The sequence below is a fragment of the Condylura cristata genome, unplaced genomic scaffold, assembly GCF_000260355.1.
Source record: "Condylura cristata isolate star-nosed mole 26May11 unplaced genomic scaffold, ConCri1.0 scaffold00023, whole genome shotgun sequence".
In the NCBI taxonomy this organism is placed as follows: domain Eukaryota; kingdom Metazoa; phylum Chordata; class Mammalia; order Eulipotyphla; family Talpidae; genus Condylura; species Condylura cristata.
The window spans coordinates 31,850,410-31,856,484 of NW_004567124.1; positions in this window are offsets into that span (position 1 = coordinate 31,850,410).

Sequence of the window (6,075 nt, forward strand, 5' to 3'; positions counted from 1 at the left end):
AGTGATGTTGAACATTTTTTCATATGCCTGTTGGTTGATGGCTAATTTTTAACTCACCCATTTTTCCTGGACAAGGAAACTCAAGATACTGGCGAGGTGGGTGGCAAGGATTGGAAGCCACAGAAACATTGACATTGAGCATGTCATTGACCTTGAAAAGGTGGGTCAAAGAGACAGATTGACTTAATTTAAAAATGTGGAAACATGATCCTTTTTTCATCTTAATTATAGTAGAAACATTCAGAGGTGCTTTTTATGTGGTACCATTATCTATTTTGTCAGAAATTTAAAAAATTAACTTTCAAATCATTCCAGTCTCTCTTTTCCTGTTCATAAAGTGAATCTTGTGTTTGCTAGGTCATCTTGTCTCTCTTCTTGAGTCTCCATTTATTGCTTTCTAAACTGTTCCTGTACTTGCAGATGCCAGAGAAGAATCATAAATGGGTGGAAGACAGCCCAAATGACATGAGAAGGAAGGGGGTAACTATAAGCTAAACTGAGCCTCATAACACAGAGTGGGGAAAAAGGGACAGGAGAAGAAAAAGTAGAGGTGGAAAAAAGTATGATGGATGAATGCTGAGCAAGAGGGCTGGATGCTGAGCAAAAAAGTTGTGAGGGATTGAAAGGTACATACAAACATTATTTCAGTCATGAAATAAGTAAGACCCCTAAATACTTAGATATTTTAGGTTTTTTTTAATTTTTTTATTTTTAAAGATTTATTTATTTGTGCATACAGAACTGGGGTACAGGCCAGAGGCTCAGGGGCAGCGAGAGGCTTCATCAGAGAGAGTGGGGAGCAGAACAGGCAGATCGGCGAAGTACACTGCTGAGGGGAGCAGCGAGCGGCCAGGAGAGGTCTGCCACACCATGTGGTCACCTCCGGGGCAGGCAGGAATCGAACTCATGAGGAAATGGCTTTAGCTTCTTAGTGCTGTGCTTTAACGCGCTGCGCCACCAGGGAGGGCCAATATTTTAGTTTTTATGACAGACACACACTAAAGAATTTGCTATTTGTTAGGGGGATAGAGAGTAGAGGGAAGGGAGATTGAATTCTTCTTTTAACCTGATGAGGATAATTTAAGAAACAGGACATTGGGAATTCTAGGACTCAAGGGTTGCCTCATTGTGTGGAATCCAACAGATTCAAACTCTCTAGAGTGAAGGTGGGGACTGTCAATTAAGAGTTAAAATAGACCTGAGCTCCCAAAGGAGTGAATCCCTATGGATGAGCCAAGATTCACACAGCCAGTCAGCAAGGGTATCATGCAGGCTGCACTGTGAGCCATCAGTACTAAACAAAACCAAATGCTCCCTTCCCATAGCTATTATTCCTTCAAGAAAAAGTCAAATGATAGCAATGAAGCCCTGCACTAATTTTTATCTCAAAAAGAGCCTCATGACTGAGGGAGAATATTGGTTAAACACTTTCTATTTGTTAGCCTACCCTGACCATGTCTCACTGCTGATTGGTGGTAAATTATTTATATGGAATAAAATCAAGTGTTGAATTTTCATGATTGTTATAATGCCAACAAAACACTCTGTTTTTGGATTAAATATATTCAAATTAAAGTGATTTAAATCCAACACATTTGCACAATGCCTATTGTTTATATAGTATTTGAATTTGTTCAGTGCCAATAGTGCTTTTTACAGCTGTCTTCCTATCTTCCTTTCTTTCTGGATTCTGTAACTTAGTTGTCATCTTTATTTTATTTTATTTCATTCATTTGCTTTACTTCTTTTTTTACTTTATTTCATTCGTTTGGTTTCTTTATATACTGTATGTAAGTAAAATCAAATATATGTAAAATCATAAGTGTTTATCTTTCTCAGCCTGACTTATTTCACTAAGCATAATATGCTTAAGGTCTATCCATGTTGCAGATGGCAGGATTGTGTGTGTGTCTGAGTTTGTGTGTATGTATAGCTGAATAGTAGTCCATTGTGTATATGTGCCAATCTTCTTTACCAAGTCATCTGCTGGTAGCTATTCTTTCCAGTTCTTGGATATTTGTATAATGCTACAGTGATGATGGTGGTACATATATGTTTTAGAATTAGTGTTTTTGTATTCTTTATATCCAAAATGTAGGGCAGCTGGATCATATGGAATATTTATTTTTTATTTTTAAAGGCATTTCCAAACTGTTTTCCATGACTGCAGCAACTTACATCCCCACTAAGAGTGTACAATGGTTCCTTTCTCTCCACATCCTCATCAACATTTGTTCCTTTACTTTTGAATAGTAGTTATCCTCTCAGGTGCAATGTGATGTTTGGATATGCATTTCTTTAATAATAAGAGATGATGAACATCTTATTATGTACCTGTGGTTATTATGTATGTCTCTTTTGAATAAGTGTCTAGTTAGTCCTTCTGCCCATTTTCTAATTGGGTTGTTTTTATGTTGTTGAGTTTTATGAGTTCTTTATATATTTGGGTTATTAACCCTTGTCAAAAATATGGTGTGGCAAATATTGTTTCTCATTCAGTAGATGTTCTTTTTGTTTTGATGGTAGTATCTTTCACTTCCAAGAAGAGTTTTTGTTTGATGCAGTCTCACTTGTTTGTCTTTGTTTTCATTTCCTTTACCACTGGAGTTTTTACATACATCTCTGAGCAGACACCAAAGAACATAGTACCTGTGTTTCCTCCTATGTATTTTACGATTTCAAGTCTCACACTCAAGTCTTTGAGCTACTTTGAGTTAATTTGTGTGTGTGGTGTGAGGTAGTCACCTATTTCATTCTTTTGCATACTATTTCATTCTGACTATCCAGTTTTCCTAACACCATTTATTAAAGAGATTTTCCTTGCTCCCGTGGTATATTTCCGTAATATACTAACATAGCATATTTCCTTGCTTTTGCCCATTTGTCATAAATTAGTTATCTGTGTATGTGTGTGTTTATTTCTAGCACCTCAATTTTGTTCCATTGATTTGTATTTTTATTTAAATACCATGCTGTTTTAATTACTATTACGTGTTTTGTAGTTCAGTTTGAAGACTAGAAACATATACCTCCACTTTTATTCATTATTTTTCAGGACTATTTTTCTCTCTTATTGTCATTTGTGTTTCCAAACAAATTTTGTGATTTTTTTTCCTATTTCTGTGAAAAATCCAAAAGGATTTCATCTGGGGCTGTATTGAATATGTATATTACTTTAGGGAATGCAGCCATTTTAATGATGCCAGTTTTTTCAATCCATGAGCACAGAATATCTTTCCATTTTTTTGTGTCTTCTATGTTTTTCAATAATGACTTACTAGTATTCAATGTCTTTTACCACAGTTCCAAGGACCTTTGCTGGATTCAACCTCCTGCAACACAGCCTACTCCACCATTCTAAATACCACATTTTAGCTCTGTTCTGCTTCTATGGTTCATAGTGCCAGTCTTTCAATCATTCCCTCCTGACTCCCTTTGCCCACACTCCCCCTCCCCTCCAACCCCCCTCCAGTGCTTAACTCCAGACAATTGACTAGGGCACTTGAAAATGTGAACTCTCTGCAGGAGCTGGGAGCCCTATAGTATAAAACTAGCCATTGTGCTGGAGACCAACTCTAACCTAGTCCCACAAGAGTCTCTTCCCAAGAATCCCTGTTTTGAGATTATCTCAGACAAATAAGAGCTACTGTGTGATAAGACTTTTTATTTAAAACTTAGGATTTTCTTCTATAAGTCAATAGTAGTTCCTTGACAGTCATAGAGCAAGCTCTCAACCTTTCTTAAAATTTATTAACAACTTATTCCCATTCTTAAGTCCATGGAGGGAATAGGGGAATAGTTAGAAGATTTAATTGCATTTTATTAGCTATAATTAGGGACTTATGTGTTCCCTAGAGTTTAGGGCCAATAGCTATAGAATCTCATTAGAAATTTTAATTAATATATTGCCATTACATTTTTTTATTTACTAGGGAAAAATCAGAACAGTGATAAAAGCCATTTCATAGAAATGAAAACAAGCTAGGTAAATTACCATTTTTAAGCTTCATGACAAAAGAAAAATAGTTTTACTGCAGACTTGTTTAGCTAAATAAAAACAAATGCTTCTCTGCATTTTTTTTTTTTTAGAAAATTGTCATTCCTCTTCCTAATTTTAGAACTCAAAAAAAAAAAAAAACAAACAAACAAACTAGCTTCTGGTGAAATCAGATCATCATGGATTGGAAAAAACCATAATTTTGATTATAAAGGCAAAGTAAACAAAGATTACTGTGGCTAAGCACTGATGTTAGGGTCTGATTATCAAAGTAGGGATATTTCATAGAAATCTTTCCACATTGTAATAATACATATTACAGTGCTAAATCTGTGCCAACCTTTTTTGCATTTAGGCTCAACCTGTGGAAATATTTTTATTCCTGAAAAAAGTACTGTATCAGTCATGATCAGTTACCAAATTTCATCTTGGACATTTTAAAATAAAGAATTATTGCCTTGAAAAGCTAAGCAAATAATCCTGACTGTATGAGGGCGTGGGACAGATACTTTTTCTGTAAAAAAGAAGTTTGATGCCTTTTTAGGAACATCAATCTTTGTGGGGCAAGATAGGTGCATAAAGTTGAGCAGTTTTCTTATTTTCCAGGGTTGAAAATGATTTCCCTTGTTATTGGAAATGCAAGCAATGCAAACTAGATTATAATTACTCAAGCATAGTTACTGAATTTAACATAATGAAAGTTTATTTCCTTTGTGTTTTTCCTTTTTGTCTGAAATTTCTTCTATACTTCTTTCCTAGCAAGGAGAGAGGTTGACCTTTTTTATGTAGTCTTCTGTGAACCTCCAAACCTTAGAGTAACTAATTACCCCATCTTCTTTAACCTCATAGCATTTTGCATATGCCTCATTACAAATGTGTCACTTCCCATAAAAATATGAACTCCTTGAATTTTGGTGATGACTAACTAGTAAAAGGGTGCTTAAAAGTAAACAGATGACAGATGAATTGTAGTACCTGTAATTTTCCCTGCAATAAGAGAATTCTTTTCATTTCATTTCAAATGCTACTCTTACATTGTTTTTCCTAGAGAGGCTTCAGGAACATTCAGAATAGAGATAGAATCATCAGCAATGTGTAACTCAAGAAACCATTCAACCTATGAGAGAAAATCCTAACCCACACTTCAGAAGTCTTACTGTACAGTAGTTCTTGGCAAACACTATGCCCGGATTGCTTAACAAAGCAAATCTCCTAAGAAGTAAAACTGATGAAGAACCTGTTCCACAACACTAAACATGTATATTTGCAAATCAAACCACAGAATTCTCCATGTTGGCAACAAGTGCTTTGATACAAGGAAGTAGCCATTTAAGATTAGACCAGCATGGAACAAGTATAGCTTTCAACAGAGTCTGAGTAAGGAAAAAAAGGGCCAGAGCTGAAAAGAAATAATTCACTAATTGGTATAGTAAGGATGGATTGGAAGTTAATCCTCAAATACTGTGATAAAACAATTTTACTTACTCTCTTTCTTTACTGATCCATCAATTCCCTGTAGTTTACTGAATGGCAAGCTATTGTTCTTGTTCATCAATGTGATTCAGGCTTTTTCAATCCTGTGATTAAATTTACAAAAATTAAACATAACTTCTCATAGGTAACTACCTATCCAGCAGTTGCAAGTGTAATCAATATTTTATTGCTCAGAATGAGAACACCAGATAGAAATTTTTCTTTATAGACTTTTCTCTTGCAAGGTACATTTCTGTCTGAGTGTGCCTTTCACATACATTCTCCTAAAAATTTTATACTCAGTCATTAGTTTAGTTTCTCACATATAGTAGATATTTAATAAATATTTGTTAAATGAATAAGTGAAAAAAATGTAGCCATATTTTTGTTCAGCTAAAGTTACTTTGCTTTAATGGTGGATCATTAATCTATTTCCTGTTGATGAAATGTATCAGGAAATAAAATTAATGGTTCAATATTGACTTCTATTAAAAAAATTTTTTTTGCTTCTATCTCATACACTTCAGTGTAGCAATCAACCAACATGAGCGCATCATTTTTTTTTAATAACAGTTTATTTTTACATCATTTTGTACATTTTTTTT